At 44.6% G+C, this 19667-nt stretch overlaps 2 protein-coding genes, 12 non-coding genes and 5 pseudogenes across 14 annotated transcripts in view; 2 read left to right on the top strand and 17 right to left on the bottom strand.

Moving 5' to 3' along the window:
- The window catches only part of LOC125715120 (uncharacterized), a 1180389-nt gene that overhangs the window by 384794 nt on the left and 775928 nt on the right, over positions 1-19667 (top strand). The window lies entirely within an intron of this gene.
- Positions 1-19667, top strand: part of LOC125715114 (uncharacterized) — a 935270-nt gene that overhangs the window by 386562 nt on the left and 529041 nt on the right. The gene's annotated exons all lie outside the window — the stretch shown is intronic.
- On the bottom strand, positions 161-279 carry LOC125732775 (5S ribosomal RNA). Its single transcript, XR_007392143.1, has one exon. It is a non-coding gene; the product is annotated as a 5S ribosomal RNA (ribosomal RNA).
- On the bottom strand, positions 1362-1480 carry LOC125735702 (5S ribosomal RNA). The gene has a single exon (XR_007394994.1). It is a non-coding gene; the product is annotated as a 5S ribosomal RNA (ribosomal RNA).
- On the bottom strand, positions 2559-2677 carry LOC125734124 (5S ribosomal RNA). Its single transcript, XR_007393449.1, has one exon. It is a non-coding gene; the product is annotated as a 5S ribosomal RNA (ribosomal RNA).
- LOC125730713 (5S ribosomal RNA) lies at positions 3752-3870 on the bottom strand. The gene has a single exon (XR_007391005.1). It is a non-coding gene; the product is annotated as a 5S ribosomal RNA (ribosomal RNA).
- LOC125735636 (5S ribosomal RNA) lies at positions 4946-5064 on the bottom strand. Its single transcript, XR_007394930.1, has one exon. It is a non-coding gene; the product is annotated as a 5S ribosomal RNA (ribosomal RNA).
- Positions 6143-6261, bottom strand: LOC125734285 (5S ribosomal RNA). The gene has a single exon (XR_007393603.1). It is a non-coding gene; the product is annotated as a 5S ribosomal RNA (ribosomal RNA).
- Positions 7340-7458, bottom strand: LOC125732100 (5S ribosomal RNA). The gene has a single exon (XR_007391691.1). It is a non-coding gene; the product is annotated as a 5S ribosomal RNA (ribosomal RNA).
- LOC125734453 (5S ribosomal RNA) lies at positions 8537-8655 on the bottom strand. Its single transcript, XR_007393764.1, has one exon. It is a non-coding gene; the product is annotated as a 5S ribosomal RNA (ribosomal RNA).
- LOC125731549 (5S ribosomal RNA) lies at positions 9733-9851 on the bottom strand (annotated as a pseudogene).
- On the bottom strand, positions 10923-11041 carry LOC125731849 (5S ribosomal RNA; annotated as a pseudogene).
- LOC125737238 (5S ribosomal RNA) lies at positions 12116-12234 on the bottom strand. The gene has a single exon (XR_007396505.1). It is a non-coding gene; the product is annotated as a 5S ribosomal RNA (ribosomal RNA).
- LOC125733798 (5S ribosomal RNA) lies at positions 13309-13427 on the bottom strand. The gene has a single exon (XR_007393134.1). It is a non-coding gene; the product is annotated as a 5S ribosomal RNA (ribosomal RNA).
- On the bottom strand, positions 14503-14621 carry LOC125734155 (5S ribosomal RNA). Its single transcript, XR_007393479.1, has one exon. It is a non-coding gene; the product is annotated as a 5S ribosomal RNA (ribosomal RNA).
- LOC125731724 (5S ribosomal RNA) lies at positions 15696-15814 on the bottom strand (annotated as a pseudogene).
- LOC125731648 (5S ribosomal RNA) lies at positions 16894-17007 on the bottom strand (annotated as a pseudogene).
- Positions 18086-18199, bottom strand: LOC125731647 (5S ribosomal RNA; annotated as a pseudogene).
- On the bottom strand, positions 19282-19400 carry LOC125732439 (5S ribosomal RNA). Its single transcript, XR_007391819.1, has one exon. It is a non-coding gene; the product is annotated as a 5S ribosomal RNA (ribosomal RNA).

Here is a 19667-nt window from a genome sequence, read left to right as displayed (position 1 = left end):
AATTACCAGGAAGTATTTAGAGTAAAACGGTTTCTAAAAGCTGCCTTTATGAATGAGAGAAAAAAAAAATATATATATAAAATAGTAAAATGGAAGGGGAGTGATAGATTTAAATTAATCGTGAAGTGGAGGGCCCCCTGTATAAAGTAAAATTGAGAAAAGCTTACAGCACCTGGTATTCCCAGGAGGTCTCCCATCCAAGTACTAACCAGACCCTACCCTGCTTGGCTTCCGAGATCGGATGAGATCGGGCGTGTTCAGGGTGGTATGGCCATAAGCGTGAGACGCTGCCAAAAACAGCCCATTTGCATTACACGCGTCTATACATGCCAGTTAGTCCCATTGGATCCTACTCCTGGTTTTTTTTTTTTTTTTTATCTGACTCACACTGCAGCACCACCATCCGATCGGCAGCGCCGGACCCACACCAAACATTCACCAAACTACTCAGCCGGCAGCCTACCACAATTATTCCATTCTTTCCGCATCCGCACACTTCCTTCTTTTTAACTCCTTTTCACTACCTCACAGGTTAATCGCCGCACGTCCCCCGCCGGCAAACATTACTCCTTTGCCTACTGCATGCAGGCTTCTCTTAACGACCCTCTGTTATCAACTCCGCTAACAGCCACAAAATCTCCGCCGCACGAAGCCCACTGGTAGCTGCTGAATCACATGCTTCCCCAAAACGTCGCGCTGTCAGAACACTGGGAGCTACACACACCAACAAGTCCATACTGCAGGCTGCAGCCAGAATAATTTTCTACATTCAAACATCGACGGCCTCTTCTCTCTAAAAATTCACCAGACCGCTTCTACCACCAGCAAAGAAGTTTCCATCCCTAATTCCTCTGTGATTCCCACTAACCTAAACATTAAGCTGGCATTGAAGGGTGTGAATTACCCCGGCCAACCTGCTCTTTTAAATACAGCTTTTAGCAAGTTTTGAAAGGAGAAGAGCAGAACTTGCTATGCCAATAATATCGAGTCTTCTGTGGCGAAGTGGTTTTTGCATAGAAAACAAAGCGGTGAGTTGAAGAGGAATAATATCAGTACTTTGTTTAAAACTGTGTGTAAAAAGCTGTCTCTTTATCATTAACAATAAGTTGTAAAACGTGAATGGGGAGTGACAGTCTTCAAGTTTGTGAGAAGATCGCGCCCTGGTGGAATAAAGGCACGAACAGCTTACAGCACCTAGAATTACCAGGAAGTATTTAGAGTAAAACGGTTTCTAAAAGCTGCCTTCAGGAATGAGAGAAAAAAAAAAATATATATATATAAAATAGTAAAATGGAAGGGGAGTGATAGATTTAAATTAATCGTGAAGTGGAGCGCCCCCTGTATAAAGTAAAAGTGAGAAAGGCTTACAGCACCTGGTATTCCCAGGAGGTCTCCCATCCAAGTACTAACCAGACCCTACCCGGCTTGGCTTTCGAGATCAGACGAGATCGGGCGTGTTCAGGGTGGTATGGCCGTAAGCGAGAGATGCTACCAAAAACAGCCCTTTTGCATTACACGTGTCTATACATGCCAGTTAGTCCCATTAGATCCTACTCCTGTTTTTTTTTTTTTTATCTGACTCACACTGCAGCCCCACCATCCAATCGGCAGCGCCGGACCCACACCAAACATTCACCAAACTACTCAGCCGGCAGCCTACCACAATTATTCCATTCTTTCCGCATCCGCACACTTCCTTCTTTTTAACTCCTTTTCACTACCGCACAGGTTAATCGCCGCACGTCCCCCGCCGGCAAACATTACTCCTTTGCCTACTGCATGTAGGCTTCTCTTAACGACCCTCTGTTATCAACTCCGCTAACAGCCACAAAATCTCCGCCGCACGAAGCCCACTGGTAGCTGCTGAATCACATGCTTCCCCAAAACGTCGCGCTGTCAGAACACTGGGAGCTACACACACCAACAAGTCCATACTGCAGGCTGCAGCCAGAACAATTTTCTACATTCAAACATCGACGGCCTCTTCTCTCTAAAAATTCACCAGACCGCTTCTACCACCAGCAAAGAAGTTTCCATCCCTAATTCCTCTGTGATTCCCACTAACCTAAACATTAAGCTGGCATTGAAGGGTGTGAATTACCCCGGCCAATCTGTTCTTTTAAATACAGCTTTTAGCAAGTTTTGAAAGGAGAAGAGCAGAACTTGCTATGCCAATAATATCGAGTCTTCTGTGGCGAAGTGGTTTTTGCATAGAAAACAAAGCGGTCAGTTGAAGAGGAATAATATCAGTACTTTGTTTAAAACTGTGTGTAAAAAGCTGTCTCTTTATCATTAACAATAAGTTGTAAAACGTGAATGGGGAGTGACAGTCTTCAAGTTTGTGAGAAGATCGCGCCCTGGTGGAATAAAGGCACGAACAGCTTACAGCACCTAGAATTACCAGGAAGTATTTAGAGTAAAACGGTTTCTAAAAGCTGCCTTTAGGAATGAGAGAAAAAAAAAAATATATATATATAAAATAGTAAAATGGAAGGGGAGTGATAGATTTAAATTAATCGTGAAGTGGAGCGCCCCCTGTATAAAGTAAAAGTGAGAAAGGCTTACAGCACCTGGTATTCCCAGGAGGTCTCCCATCCAAGTACTAACCAGACCCTACCCTGCTTGGCTTCAGAGATCAGATGAGATCGGGCGTGTTCAGGGTGGTATGGCCGTAAGCGAGAGATGCTACCAAAAACAGCCCTTTTGCATTACACGCGTCTATACATGCCAGTTAGTCCCATTGGATCCTACTCCAGTTTTTTTTTTTTTTATCTGACTCACACTGCAGCCCCACCATCCAATCGGCAGCGCCGGACCCACACCAAACATTCACCAAACTACTCAGCCGGCAGCCTACCACAATTATTCCATTCTTTCCGCATCCGCACACTTCCTTCTTTTTAACTCCTTTTCACTACCGCACAGGTTAATCGCCGCACGTCCCCCGCCGGCAAACATTACTCCTTTGCCTACTGCATGCAGGCTTCTCTTAACGACCCTCTGTTATCAACTCCGCTAACAGCCACAAAATCTCCGCCGCACGAAGCCCACTGGTAGCTGCTGAATCACATGCTTCCCCAAAACGTCGCGCTGTCAGAACACTGGGAGCTACACACACCAACAAGTCCATACTGCAGGCTGCAGCCAGAACAATTTTCTACATTCAAACATCGACGGCCTCTTCTCTCTAAAAATTCACCAGACCGCTTCTACCACCAGCAAAGAAGTTTCCATCCCTAATTCCTCTGTGATTCCCACTAACCTAAACATTAAGCTGGCATTGAAGGGTGTGAATTACCCCGGCCAATCTGTTCTTTTAAATACAGCTTTTAGCAAGTTTTGAAAGGAGAAGAGCAGAACTTGCTATGCCAATAATATCGAGTCTTCTGTGGCGAAGTGGTTTTTGCATAGAAAACAAAGCGGTCAGTTGAAGAGGAATAATATCAGTACTTTGTTTAAAACTGTGTGTAAAAAGCTGTCTCTTTATCATTAACAATAAGTTGTAAAACGTGAATGGGGAGTGACAGTCTTCAAGTTTGTGAGAAGATCGCGCCCTGGTGGAATAAAGGCACGAACAGCTTACAGCACCTAGAATGACCAGGAAGTATTTAGAGTAAAACGGTTTCTAAAAGCTGCCTTTATGAATGAGAGAAAAAAAAATATATATATAAAATAGTAAAATGGAAGGGGAGTGATAGATTCAAATTAATCGTGAAGTGGAGCGCCCCCTGTATAAAGTAAAAGTGAGAAAAGCTTACAGCACCTGGTATTCCCAGGTGGTCTCCCATCCAAGTACTAACCAGACCCTACCCTGCTTAGCTTCCGAGATCAGACGAGATCGGGCGTGTTCAGGGTGGTATGGCCGTAAGCGAGAGATGCTACCAAAAACAGCCCTTTTGCATGACACGCGTCTATACATGCCAGTTAGTCCCATTGGATCCTACTCCAGTTTTTTTTTTTTTTATCTGACTCACACTGCAGCCCCACCATCCAATCGGCAGCGCCGGACCCACACCAAACATTCACCAAACTACTCAGCCGGCAGCCTACCACAATTATTCCATTCTTTTCGCATCCGCACACTTCCTTCTTTTTAACTCCTTTTCACTACCGCACAGGTTAATCGCCGCACGTCCCCCGCCGGCAAACATTACTCCTTTGCCTACTGCATGCAGGCTTCTCTTAACGACCCTCTGTTATCAACTCCGCTAACAGCCACAAAATCTCCGCCGCACGAAGCCCACTGGTAGCTGCTGAATCACATGCTTCCCCAAAACGTCGCTCTGTCAGAACACTGGGAGCTACACACACCAACAAGTCCATACTGCAGGCTGCAGCCAGAACAATTTTCTACATTCAAACATCGACGGCCTCTTCTCTCTAAAAATTCACCAGACCGCTTCTACCACCAGCAAAGAAGTTTCCATCCCTAATTCCTCTGTGATTCCCACTAACCTAAACATTAAGCTGGCATTGAAGGGTGTGAATTACCCCGGCCAATCTGTTCTTTTAAATACAGCTTTTAGCAAGTTTTGAAAGGAGAAGAGCAGAACTTGCTATGCCAATAATATCGAGTCTTCTGTGGCGAAGTGGTTTTTGCATAGAAAACAAAGCGGTCAGTTGAAGAGGAATAATATCAGTACTTTGTTTAAAACTGTGTGTAAAAAGCTGTCTCTTTATCATTAACAATAAGTTGTAAAACGTGAATGGGGAGTGACAGTCTTCAAGTTTGTGAGAAGATCGCGCCCTGGTGGAATAAAGGCACGAACAGCTTACAGCACCTAGAATGACCAGGAAGTATTTAGAGTAAAACGGTTTCTAAAAGCTGCCTTTATGAATGAGAGAAAAAAAAAATATATATATAAAATAGTAAAATGGAAGGGGAGTGATAGATTTAAATTAATCGTGAAGTGGAGCGCCCCCTGTATAAAGTAAAAGTGAGAAAAGCTTACAGCACCTGGTATTCCCAGGTGGTCTCCCATCCAAATACTAACCAGACCCTACCCTGCTTAGCTTCCGAGATCAGACGAGATCGGGCGTGTTCAGGGTCGTATGGCCGTAAGCGAGAGATGCTACCAAAAACAGCCCTTTTGCATTACACGCGTCTATACATGCCAGTTATTCCCATTGGATCCTACTCCTGGTTTTTTTTTTTTTTTTATCTGACTCACACTGCAGCCCCACCATCCAATCGGCAGCGCCGGACCCACACCAAACATTCACCAAACTACTCAGCCGGCAGCCTACCACAATTATTCCATTCTTTCCGCATCCGCACACTTCCTTCTTTTTAACTCCTTTTCACTACCGCACAGGTTAATCGCCGCACGTCCCCCGCCGGCAAACATTACTCCTTTGCCTACTGCATGCAGGCTTCTCTTAACGACCCTCTGTTATCAACTCCGCTAACAGCCACAAAATCTCCGCCGCACGAAGCCCACTGGTAGCTGCTGAATCACATGCTTCCCCAAAACGTCGCGCTGTCAGAACACTGGGAGCTACACACACCAACAAGTCCATACTGCAGGCTGCAGCCAGAACAATTTTCTACATTCAAACATCGACGGCCTCTTCTCTCTAAAAATTCACCAGACCGCTTCTACCACCAGCAAAGAAGTTTCCATCCCTAATTCCTCTGTGATTCCCACTAACCTAAACATTAAGCTGGCATTGAAGGGTGTGAATTACCCCGGCCAATCTGTTCTTTTAAATACAGCTTTTAGCAAGTTTTGAAAGGAGAAGAGCAGAACTTGCTATGCCAATAATATCGAGTCTTCTGTGGCGAAGTGGTTTTTGCATAGAAAACAAAGCGGTGAGTTGAAGAGGAATAATATCAGTACTTTGTTTAAAACTGTGTGTAAAAAGCTGTCTCTTTATCATTAACAATAAGTTGTAAAACGTGAATGGGGAGTGACAGTCTTCAAGTTTGTGAGAAGATCGCGCCCTGGTGGAATAAAGGCACGAACAGCTTACAGCACCTAGAATTACCAGGAAGTATTTAGAGTAAAACGGTTTCTAAAAGCTGCCTTTATGAATGAGAGAAAAAAAAAATATATATATAAAATAGTAAAATGGAAGGGGAGTGATAGATTTAAATTAATCGTGAAGTGGAGCGCCCCCTGTATAAAGTAAAAGTGAGAAAAGCTTACAGCACCTGGTATTCCCAGGTGGTCTCCCATCCAAGTACTAACCAGACCCTACCCTGCTTGGCTTCCGAGATCGGATGAGATCGGGCGTGTTCAGGGTCGTATGGCCGTAAGCGAGAGATGCTACCAAAAACAGCCCTTTTGCATTACACGCGTCTATACATGCCAGTTAGTCCCATTGGATCCTACTCCTGTTTTTTTTTTTTTTTATCTGACTCACACTGCAGCCCCACCATCCAATCGGCAGCGCCGGACCCACACCAAACATTCACCAAACTACTCAGCCGGCAGCCTACCACAATTATTCCATTCTTTCCGCATCCGCACACTTCCTTCTTTTTAACTCCTTTTCACTACCGCACAGGTTAATCGCCGCACGTCCCCCGCCGGCAAACATTACTCCTTTGCCTACTGCATGCAGGCTTCTCTTAACGACCCTCTGTTATCAACTCCGCTAACAGCCACAAAATCTCCGCCGCACGAAGCCCACTGGTAGCTGCTGAATCACATGCTTCCCCAAAACGTCGCGCTGTCAGAACACTGGGAGCTACACACACCAACAAGTCCATACTGCAGGCTGCAGCCAGAACAATTTTCTACATTCAAACATCGACGGCCTCTTCTCTCTAAAAATTCACCAGACCGCTTCTACCACCAGCAAAGAAGTTTCCATCCCTAATTCCTCTGTGATTCCCACTAACCTAAACATTAAGCTGGCATTGAAGGGTGTGAATTACCCTGGCCAATCTGTTCTTTTAAATACAGCTTTTAGCAAGTTTTGAAAGGAGAAGAGCAGAACTTGCTATGTCAATAATATCGAGTCTTCTGTGGCGAAGTGGTTTTTGCATAGAAAACAAAGCGGTCAGTTGAAGAGGAATAATATCAGTACTTTGTTTAAAACTGTGTGTAAAAAGCTGTCTCTTTATCATTAACAATAAGTTGTAAAACGTGAATGGGGAGTGACAGTCTTCAAGTTTGTGAGAAGATCGCGCCCTGGTGGAACAAAGGCACGAACAGCTTACAGCACCTAGAATTACCAGGAAGTATTTAGAGTAAAACGCTTTCTAAAAGCTGCCTTTAGGAATGAGAAAAAAAAAATATATATATATATAAAATAGTAAAATGGAAGGGGAGTGATAGATTTAAATTAATCGTGAAGTGGAGCGCCCCCTGTATAAAGTAAAAGTGAGAAAGGCTTACAGCACCTGGTATTCCCAGGAGGTCTCCCATCCAAGTACTAACCAGACCCTACCCTGCTTGGCTTCCGAGATCGGATGAGATCGGGCGTGTTCAGGGTGGTATGGCCATAAGCGAGAGACGCGACCAAAAACAGCCCATTTGCATTACACGCGTCTATACATGCCAGTTAGTCCCATTGGATCCTAATAATGTTCTTTTTTTTTTTTATCTGACTCACACTGCAGCCCCACCATCCAATCGGCAGCGCCGGACCCACACCAAACATTCACCAAACTACTCAGCCGGCAGCCTACCACAATTATTCCATTCTTTCCGCATCCGCACACTTCCTTCTTTTTAACTCCTTTTCACTACCGCACAGGTTAATCGCCGCACGTTCCTCGCCGGCAAACATTACTCCTTTGCCTACTGCATGCAGGCTTCTCTTAACGACCCTCTGTTATCAACTCCGCTAACAGCCACAAAATCTCCGCCGCACGAAGCCCACTGGTAGCTGCTGAATCAGATGCTTCCCCAAAACATCGCGCTGTCAGAACACTGGGAGCTACACACACCAACAAGTCCATACTGCAGGCTGCAGCCAGAACAATTTTCTACATTCAAACATCGACGGCCTCTTCTCTCTAAAAATTCACCAGACCGCTTCTACCACCAGCAAAGAAGTTTCCATCCCTAATTCCTCTGTGATTCCCACTAACCTAAACATTAAGCTGGCATTGAAGGGTGTGAATTACCCTGGCCAATCTGTTCTTTTAAATACAGCTTTTAGCAAGTTTTGAAAGGAGAAGAGCAGAACTTGCTATGCCAATAATATCGAGTCTTCTGTGGCGAAGTGGTTTTTGCATAGAAAACAAAGCGGTCAGTTGAAGAGGAATAATATCAGTACTTTGTTTAAAACTGTGTGTAAAAAGCTGTCTCTTTATCATTAACAATAAGTTGTAAAACGTGAATGGGGAGTGACAGTCTTCAAGTTTGTGAGAAGATCGCGCCCTGGTGGAACAAAGGCACGAACAGCTTACAGCACCTAGAATTACCAGGAAGTATTTAGAGTAAAACGCTTTCTAAAAGCTGCCTTTAGGAATGAGAAAAAAAAAATATATATATATATAAAATAGTAAAATGGAAGGGGAGTGATAGATTTAAATTAATCGTGAAGTGGAGCGCCCCCTGTATAAAGTAAAAGTGAGAAAGGCTTACAGCACCTGGTATTCCCAGGAGGTCTCCCATCCAAGTACTAACCAGACCCTAACCTGCTTGGCTTCCGAGATCGGATGAGATCGGGCGTGTTCAGGGTGGTATGGCCATAAGCGAGAGACGCGACCAAAAACAGCCCATTTGCATTACACGCGTCTATACATGCCAGTTAGTCCCATTGGATCCTAATAATGTTCTTTTTTTTTTTTATCTGACTCACACTGCAGCCCCACCATCCAATCGGCAGCGCCGGACCCACACCAAACATTCACCAAACTACTCAGCCGGCAGCCTACCACAATTATTCCATTCTTTCCGCATCCGCACACTTCCTTCTTTTTAACTCCTTTTCACTACCGCACAGGTTAATCGCCGCACGTTCCTCGCCGGCAAACATTACTCCTTTGCCTACTGCATGCAGGCTTCTCTTAACGACCCTCTGTTATCAACTCCGCTAACAGCCACAAAATCTCCGCCGCACGAAGCCCACTGGTAGCTGCTGAATCAGATGCTTCCCCAAAACATCGCGCTGTCAGAACACTGGGAGCTACACACACCAACAAGTCCATACTGCAGGCTGCAGCCAGAACAATTTTCTACATTCAAACATTGACGGCCTCTTCTCTCTAAAAATTCACCAGACCGCTTCTACCACCAGCAAAGAAGTTTCCATCCCTAATTCCTCTGTGATTCCCACTAACCTAAACATTAAGCTGGCATTGAAGGGTGTGAATTACCCCGGCCAACCTGCTCTTTTAAATACAGCTTTTAGCAAGTTTTGAAAGGAGGAGAAGAGCAGACCTTGCCATGCCAATAATAACGAGTTTTCTGTGGTGAAGTCGTTTTTGCATAGAAAACAAAGCGGTGAGTTGAAGAGGAATTATATTAGTACTTTGTTTAAAACTGTGTGTAAAAAGCTGTCTCTTTATTATTAACAATAAGTTGTAAAACGTGAATGGGGAGTGACAGTCTTCAAGTTTGTGAGATGATCGCGCCCTGGTGGAATAAAGGCACGAACAGCTTACAGCACCTAGAATTTCCAGGAAGTATTTAGAGTAAAACGGTTTCTAAAAGCTGGCTTTATGAAAGAGAGAAAAAAAATATATATATAAAATAGTAAAATGGAAGGGGAGTGCTAGATTTAAATTAATCGTGAAGTGGAGCGCCCCCTGTATAATGTAAAAGTGAGAAAAGCTTGCAGCACCTGGTATTCCCAGGTGGTCTCCCATCCAAGTACTAACAAGACCCTACTCCACTTAGCTTCCGAGATCAGACGAGATCGGGCGTGTTCAGGGTGGTATGGCCATAAGCGAGAGCTGTGAACAAAAACAGCCCTTTTGCATTACACGCCTCTATACATGCCAGTTAGTCCCATTGGATCCTACTCCTGTTTTTTTTTTTTTTTATCTGACTCACACTGCAGCACCACCATCCAATCGGCAGCGCCGCACCCACACCAAACATTCACCAAACTACTCAGCCGGCAGCCTACCACAATTATTCCATTCTTTCCGCATCCGCACACTTCCTTCTCTTTAAGTCCTTTTCACTACCGAACAGGTTAATCGCCGCACGTCCCCCGCCGGCAAACATTACTCATTTGCCTACCGCATGCAGGCTTCTCTTAAAGACCCTCTGTTATCAACTCCGCTAACAGCCACAAAATCTCCGCCGCACGAAGCCCACTGGTTGCTGTTGAATCACATGCTTCCCCAAAATGTCACGCTGTCAGAACACTGGGAGCTACACACGCCAACAAGTCCATACTGCAGGCTGCAGCCAGAACAATTTTCTACACTGAAACATCGACGGCCTCTTCTCTCTAAAAATTCACCAGACCGCTTCTACCACCAGCAAAGAAGTTTCCATCCCTAATTCCTCTGTGATTCCCACTAACCTAAACATTAAGCTGGCATTGAAGGGTGTGAATTACCCCGGCCAACCTGCTCTTTTAAATACAGCTTTTAGCAAGTTTTGAAAGGAGGAGAAGAGCAGATAATATGCCAATAATATCGAATATTCTGTGGCGAAGTGGTTTTTGCATAGAAAACAAAGCGGTGAGTTTAAGAGGAATTATATCAGTACTTTGTTTAAAACTGTGTGTAAAAAGCTGTCTCTTTATTATTAACAATAAGTTGTAAAACGTGAATGTGGAGTGACAGTCTTCAAGTTTGTCAGAAGATCGCGCCCTGGTGGAATAAAGGCACGAACAGCTTACAGCACCTAGAATTACCAGGCAGTATTTAGAGTAAAACGTGTGTAAAAGCTGCCTTTATGAATGAGAGAAAAAATAAATATATAAAATAGTAAAATGGAAGGGGAGTAATAGATTTAAATTAATCGTGAGGTGGAGTGCCCCCTGTATAAAGTAAAAGTGAGAAAAGCTTACAGCACGTGGTAATCCCAGGCAGTCTCCCATCCAAGTACTAACCAGACCCTACCCCACTTAGCTTCCGAGATCAGACGGGATCGGGCGTGTTCAGGTTGGTATGGCCATAAGCGAGAGCGGCGAACAAAAACAGCCCTTTTGCATTACACGCCTCTATACATGCCAGTTAGTCCCATTGCATCCTACTCCTGTTTTTTTTTTTTTTTATCTGACTCACACTGCAGCACCACCATCCAATCGGCAGCGCCGCACCCACACCAAACATTCACCAAACTACTCAGCCGGCAGCCTACCACAATTATTCCATTCTTTCCGCATCCGCACACTTCCTTCTCTTTAAGTCCTTTTCACTACCGAACAGGTTAATCGCCGCACGTCCCCCGCCGGCAAACATTACTCATTTGCCTACCGCATGCAGGCTTCTCTTAAAGACCCTCTGTTATCAACTCCGCTAACAGCCACAAAATCTCCGCCGCACGAAGCCCACTGGTTGCTGTTGAATCACATGCTTCCCCAAAATGTCACGCTGTCAGAACACTGGGAGCTACACACGCCAACAAGTCCATACTGCAGGCTGCAGCCAGAACAATTTTCTACATTGAAACATCGACGGCCTCTTCTCTCTAAAAATTCACCAGACCACTTCTACCACCAGCAAAGAAGTTTCCATCCCTAATTCCTCTGTGATTCCCACTAACCTAAACATTAAGCTGGCATTGAAGGGTGTGAATTACCCCGGCCAACCTGCTCTTTTAAATACAGCTTTTAGCAAGTTTTGAAAGGAGGAGAAGAGCAGACCTTGCTATGCCAACAATATCAAGTCGTCTGTGGCGAAGTGGTTTTTGCATAGAAAACAAAGCGGTGAGTTGAAGAGGAATTATATCAGTACTTTGTTTAAAACTGTGTGTAAACAGCTGTCTCTGTATTATTAACAATAAGTTGTAAAACGTGAATGGGGAGTGACAGTCTTCAAGTTTGTGAGAAGATCGTGCCCTGGTGGAATAAAGGCACGAACAGCTTACAGCACCTAGAATTACCAGGCAGTATTTAGAGTAAAACGTGTGTAAAAGCTGCCTTTATGAATGAGAGAAAAAAGAAATATATAAAATAGTAAAATGGAAGGGGAGTGATAGATTTAAATTAATCGTGAGGTGGAGTGCCCCCTGTATGAAGTAAAAGTGAGAAAAGCTTACAGCACGTGGTATTCCCAGGCAGTCTCCCATCCAAGTACTAACCAGACCCTACCCCGCTTAGCTTCCGAGATCAGACGAGATCGGGCGTGTTCAGGGTGGTATGACCATAAGCGAGAGCCGCGAACAAAAACAGCCCTTTTGCATTACACGCCTCTATACATGCCAGTTAGTCCCATTGGATCCTACTCCTGTTTTTTTTTTTTTTATCTGACTCACACTGCAGCACCATCATCCAATCGGCAGCGCCGCACCCACACCAAACATTCACCAAACTACTCAGCCGGCAGCCTACCACAATTATTCCATTCTTTCCGCATCCGCACACTTCCTTCTCTTTAAGTCCTTTTCACTACCGAACAGGTTAATCGCCGCACGTCCCCCGCCGGCAAACATTACTCATTTGCCTACCGCATGCAGGCTTCTCTTAAAGACCCTCTGTTATCAACTCCGCTAACAGCCACAAAATCTCCGCCGCACAAAGCCCACTGGTTGCTGTTGAATCACATGCTTCCCCAAAATGTCACGCTGTCAGAACACTGGGAGCTACACACGCCAACAAGTCCATACTGCAGGCTGCAGCCAGAACAATTTTCTACATTCAAACCTCGACGGCCTCTTCTCTCTAAAAATTCACCAGACCGCTTCTACCACCAGCAAAGAAGTTTCCATCCCTAATTCCTCTGTGATTCCCACTAACCTAAACATTAAGCTGGCATTGAAGGGTGTGAATTACCCCGGCCAACCTGCTCTTTTAAATTACAGCTTTTAGCAAGTTTTGAAAGGAGGAGAAGAGCAGACCTTGCTATGCCAAAAATATCAAGTCGTCTGTGGCGAAGTGGTTTTTGCATAGAAAACAAAGCGGTGAGTTTAAGAGGAATTATATCAGTACTTTGTTTAAAACTGTGTGTAAAAAGCTGTCTCTTTATTATTAACAATAAGTTGTAAAACGTGAATGTGGAGTGACAGTCTTCAAGTTTGTCAGAAGATCGCGCCCTGGTGGAATAAAGGCACGAACAGCTTACAGCACCTAGAATTACCAGGCAGTATTTAGAGTAAAACGTGTGTAAAAGCTGCCTTCATGAATGAGAGAAAAAAGAAATATATAAAATAGTAAAATGGAAGGGGAGTGATAGATTTAAATTAATCGTGAAGTGGAGTGCCCCCTGTATAAAGTAAAAGTGAGAAAAGCTTACAGCACCTGGTATTCCAAGATGGTCTCCCATCCAAGTACTAACCAGACCCTACCCTGCTTAGCTTCCGAGATCAGACGAGATCGGGCGTGTTCAGGGTGGTATGGCCGTAAGCGAGAGATGCTACCAAAAACAGCCCTTTTGCATTACACGCCTCTATACATGCCAGTTGGTCCCATTGGATCCTACTAATGTTCTTTTTTTTTTTTTATCTGACTCACACTGCAGCCCCACCATCCAATCGGCAGCGCCGGACCCACACCAAACATTCACCAAACTACTCAGCCGGCAGCCTACCACAATTATTCCATTCTTTCCGCATCCGCACACTTCCTTCTTTTTAACTCCTTTTCACTACCGCACAGGTTAATCGCCGCACGTCCCCGGCCGGCAAACATTACTCCTTTGCCTACTGCATGCAGGCTTCTCTTAACGACCCTCTGTTATCAACTCCGCTAACAGCCACAAAATCTCCGCCGCACGAAGCCCACTGGTAGCTGCTGAATCACATGCTTCCCCAAAACGTCGCGCTGTCAGAACACTGGGAGCTACACACACCAACAAGTCCATACTGCAGGCTGCAGCCAGAACAATTTTCTACATTCAAACATCGACGGCCTCTTCTCTCTAAAAATTCACCAGACCGCTTCTACCACCAGCAAAGAAGTTTCCATCCCTAATTCCTCTGTGATTCCCACTAACCTAAACATTAAGCTGGTATTGAAGGGTGTGAATTACTCCGGCCAATCTGTTCTTTTAAATACAGCTTTTAGCAAGTTTTGAAAGGAGAAGAGCAGAACTTACTATGCCAATAATATCGAGTCTTCTGTGGCGAAGTGGTTTTTGCATAGAAAACAAAGCGGTCAGTTGAAGAGGAATAATATCAGTACTTTGTTTAAAACTGTGTGTAAAAAGCTGTCTCTTTATCATTAACAATAAGTTGTAAAACGTGAATGGGGAGTGACAGTCTTCAAGTTTGTGAGAAGATCGCGCCCTGGTGGAATAAAGGCACGAACAGCTTACAGCACCTAGAATTACCAGGAAGTATTTAGAGTAAAACGGTTTCTAAAAGCTGGCTTTATGAAAGAGAGAAAAAATATATATATATAAAATAGTAAAATGGAAGGGGAGTGCTAGATTTAAATTATTCGTGAAGTGGAGCGCCCCCTGTATAAAGTAAAAGTGAGATAAGCTTACAGCACCTGGTATTCCCAGGAGGTCTCCCATCCAAATACTAGCCAGACCCTACCCTGCTTAGCTTCCGAGATCAGACGAGATCGGGCACGTTCAGGGTGGTATGGCCGTAAGCGAGAGACGCTACCAAAAACAGCCCTTTTGCATTACACGCCTCTATACATGCCAGTTGGTCCCATTGGATCCTACTAATGTTCTTTTTTTTTTTTATCTGACTCACACTGCAGCCCCACCATCCAATCGGCAGCGCCGGACCCACACCAAACATTCACCAAACTACTCAGCCGGCAGCCTACCACAATTATTCCATTCTTTCCGCATCCGCACACTTCCTTCTCTTTAAGTCCTTTTCACTACCTCACAGGTTAATCGCCGCACGTCCCCCGCCGGCAAACATTACTCATTTGCCTACCGCATGCAGGCTTCTCTTAACAACCCACTGCTATCAACTCATTTAACAGCCACAAAATCTCCGCCGCACGAAGCCCACTGGTACCTGCTGAATCACATGCTTCCCCAAAACGTCGCGCTGTCAGAACACTGGGAGCTACACACACCAACAAGTCCATACTGCAGGCTGCAGCCAGAACAATTTTCTACATTCAAACATCGACGGCCTCTTCTCTCTAAAAATTCACCAGACCGCTTCTACCACCAGCAAAGAAGTTTCCATCCCTAATTCCTCTGTGATTCCCACTAACCTAAATATTAAGCTGGCATTGAAGTCTGTGAATTACCATGGCCAACCTGCTCTTTTAAATACAGCTTTTAGCAAGTTTTGAAAGGAGAAGAGCAGAACTTGCTATGCCAATAATATCGAGTCTTCTGTGGCGAAGTGGTTTTTGCATAGAAAACAAAGCGGTGAGTTGAAGAGGAATTATATCAGTACTTTGTTTAAAACTGTGTGTAAAAAGCTGTCTCTTTATCATTAACAATAACTTGTAAAACGTGAATGGGGAGTGACAGTCTTCAAGTTTGTGAGAAGATCGCGCCCTGGTGGAATAAAGGCACGAACAGCTTACAGCACCTAGAATTACCAGGAAGTATTTAGAGTAAAACGGTTTCTGAAAGCTGGCTTTATGAAAGAGAGAAAAAATATATATATATAAAATAGTAAAATGGAAGGGGAGTGCTAGATTTAAATTAATCGTGAAGTGGAGCGCCCCCTGTATGAAGTAAAAGTGAGAAAAGCTTATAGCACCTGGTATTCCCAGGTGGTCTCCCATCCAAGTACTAACCAGACCCTACCTTGCTTAGCTTCCAAGATCAGACAAGATCGGGCGTGTTCAGGAAGGTATGGCCGTAAGAGAGAGACACTACCAAAAACAGCCCTTTTGCATTACACGCGTCTATACATGCCAGTTTTCCCATTGGATCCTACTACTGGTTTTTTTTTTTTTTTTATCTGACTCACACTGCAGCACCACCATCCAATCGGCAGCGCCGGACCCACACCAAACATTCACCAAACTACTCAGCCGGCAACCTACCACAATTATTCTATTCTTTCCGCATCCGCACACTTCCTTCTCTTTAAGTCCTTTTCACTACCTCACAGGTTAATCGCCGCACGTCCCCCGCCGGCAAACATTACTCATTTGCCTACCGCATGCAGGCTTCTCTTAACGACCTTCTGTTATCAACTCCGCTAACAGCCACAAAATCTCCGCCGCACGAAGCCCACTGGTAGCTGCTGAATCACATGCTTCCCCATAACGTCGCGCTGTCAGAACACTGGGAGCTACACACACCAAGAAGTCCATACTGCAGGCTGCAGCCAGAACAATTTTCTGCATTCAAACATCGACGGCCTCTTCTCTCTAAAAATTCAGCAGACCGCTTCTACCACCAGCAAAGAAGTTTCCATCCCTAATTCCTCTGTGATTCCCACTAACCTAAACATTAAGCTGGCATTGAAGGGTGTGAATTACCCCGGCCAATCTGTTCTTTTAAATACAGCTTTTAGCAAGTTTTGAAAGGAGAAGAGCAGAACTTGCTATGCCAATAATATCGAGTCTTCTGTGGCGAAGTGGTTTTTACATAGAAAACAAAGCGGTGAGTTGAAGAGGAATAATATCAGTACTTTGTTTAAAACTGTGTGTAAAAAGCTGTCTCTTTATCATTAACAATAAGTTGTAAAACGTGAATGGGGAGTGACAGTCTTCAAGTTTGTGAGAAGATCGCGCCCTGGTGGAATAAAGGCACGAACAGCTTACAGCACCTAGAATTACCAGGAAGTATTTAGAGTAAAACGGTTTCTAAAAGCTGCCTTTAGGAATGAGAGAAAAAAAAAAAATATATATATAAAATAGTAAAATGGAAGGGGAGTGATAGATTTAAATTAATCGTGAAGTGGAGCGCCCCCTGTATAAAGTAAAAGTGAGAAAAGCTTACAGCACCTGGTATTCCCAGGTGGTCTCCCATCCAAGTACTAACCAGACCCTACCCAGCTTCCGAGATCAGACGAGATCGGGCGTGTTCAGGGTGGTATGGCCGTAAGCGAGAGATGCTACCAAAAACAGCCCTTTTGCATTACACGCGTCTATACATGCCAGTTAGTCCCATTGGATCCTACTCCTGTTTTTTTTTTTTTTTATCTGACTCACACTGCAGCCCCACCATCCAATCGGCAGCGCCGGACCCACACCAAACATTCACCAAACTACTCAGCCGGCAGCCTACCACAATTATTCCATTCTTTCCGCATCCGCACACTTCCTTCTTTTTAACTCCTTTTCACTACCGCACAGGTTAATCGCCGCACGTCCCCCGCCGGCAAACATTACTCCTTTGCCTACTGCATGCAGGCTTCTCTTAACGACCCTCTGTTATCAACTCCGCTAACAGCCACAAAATCTCCGCCGCAAGAAGCCCACTGGTAGCTGCTGAATCACATGCTTCCCCAAAACGTCGCACTGTCAGAACACTGCGAGCTACACACACCAACAAGTCCATACTGCAGGCTGCAGCCAGAACTATTTTCTACATTCAAACATCGACGGCCTCTTCTCTCTAAAAATTCACCAGACCGCTTCTACCACCAGCAAAGAAGTTTCCATCCCTAATTCCTCTGTGATTCCCACTAACCTAAACATTAAGCTGGCATTGAAGGGTGTGAATTACCCCGGCCAATCTGTTCTTTTAAATACAGCTTTTAGCAAGTTTTGAAAGGAGAAGAGCAGAACTTGCTATGCCAATAATATCGAGTCTTCTGTGGCGAAGTGGTTTTTGCATAGAAAGCAAAGCGGTGAGTTGAAGAGGAATAATATCAGTACTTTGTTTAAAACTGTGTGTAAAAAGCTGTCTCTTTATCATTAACAATAAGTTGTAAAACGTGAATGGGGAGTGACAGTCTTCAAGTTTGTGAGAAGATCGTGCCCTGGTGGAATAAAGGCACGAACAGCTTACAGCACCTAGAATTACCAGGAAGTATTTAGAGTAAAACGGTTTCTAAAAGCTGCCTTTAGGAATGAGAGAAAAAAAATATATATATATATAAAATAGTAAAATGGAAGGGGAGTGATAGATTTAAATTAATCGTGAAGTGGAGCGCCCCCTGTATAAAGTAAAAGTGAGAAAAGCTTACAGCACCTGGTATTCCCAGGTGGTCTCCCATCCAAGTACTAACCAGACCCTACCCAGCTTCCGAGATCAGACGAGATCGGGCGTGTTCAGGGTGGTATGGCCGTAAGCGAGAGATGCTACCAAAAACAGCCCTTTTGCATTACACGCGTCTATACATGCCAGTTAGTCCCATTGGATCCTACTCCTGTTTTTTTTTTTTTTTATCTGACTCACACTGCAGCCCCACCATCCAATCGGCAGCGCCGGACCCACACCAAACATTCACCAAACTACTCAGCCGGCAGCCTACCACAATTATTCCATTCTTTCCGCATCCGCACACTTCCTTCTTTTTAACTCCTTTTCACTACCGCACAGGTTAATCGCCGCACGTCCCCCGCCAGCAAACATTACTCCTTTGCCTACTGCATGTAGGCTTCTCTTAACGACCCTCTGTTATCAACTCCGCTAACAGCCACAAAATCTCCGCCGCACGAAGCCCACTGGTAGCTGCTGAATCACATGCTTCCCCAAAACGTCGCACTGTCAGAACACTGGGAGCTACACACACCAACAAGTCCATACTGCAGGCTGCAGCCAGAACTATTTTCTACATTCAAACATCGACGGCCTCTTCTCTCTAAAAATTCACCAGACCGCTTCTACCACCAGCAAAGAAGTTTCCATCCCTAATTCCTCTGTGATTCCCACTAACCTAAACATTAAGCTGGCATTGAAGGGTGTGAATTACCCCGGCCAATCTGTTCTTTTAAATACAGCTTTTAGCAAGTTTTGAAAGGAGAAGAGCAGAACTTGCTATGCCAATAATATCGAGTCTTCTGTGGCGAAGTGGTTTTTGCATAGAAAGCAAAGCGGTGAGTTGAAGAGGAATAATATCAGTACTTTGTTTAAAACTGTGTGTAAAAAGCTGTCTCTTTATCATTAACAATAAGTTGTAAAACGTGAATGGGGAGTGACAGTCTTCAAGTTTGTGAGAAGATCGCGCCCTGGTGGAATAAAGGCACGAACAGCTTACAGCACCTAGAATTACCAGGAAGTATTTAGAGTAAAACGGTTTCTAAAAGCTGCCTTTAGGAATGAGAGAAAAAAAAAATATATATATATATATAAAATAGTAAAATGGAAGGGGAGTGATAGATTTAAATTAATCGTGAAGTGGAGCGCCCCCTGTATAAAGTAAAAGTGAGAAAGGCTTACAGCACCTGGTATTCCCAGGAGGTCTCCCATCCAAGTACTAACCAGACCCTACCCTGCTTGGCTTCCGAGATCAGACGAGATCGGGCGTGTTCAGGGTGGTATGGCCGTAAGCGAGAGATGCTGCCAACAACAGCCCTTTTGCATTACACGCGTCTATACATGCCAGTTAGTCCCATTGGATCCTACTCCTGGTTTTTTTTTTTTTTTATCTGACTCACACTGCAGCCCCACCATCCAATCGGCAGCGCCGGACCCACACCAAACATTCACCAAACTACTCAGCCGGCAGCCTACTACAATTATTCCATTCTTTCCGCATCCGCACACTTCCTTCTCTTTAACTCCTTTTCACTACCGCACAGGTTAATCGCCGCACGTC

Source organism: Brienomyrus brachyistius, chromosome 2 (assembly GCF_023856365.1).
Source record: "Brienomyrus brachyistius isolate T26 chromosome 2, BBRACH_0.4, whole genome shotgun sequence".
Lineage (NCBI taxonomy): Eukaryota > Metazoa > Chordata > Actinopteri > Osteoglossiformes > Mormyridae > Brienomyrus > Brienomyrus brachyistius.
This window is presented reverse-complemented; position numbering and strand designations above follow the sequence as displayed.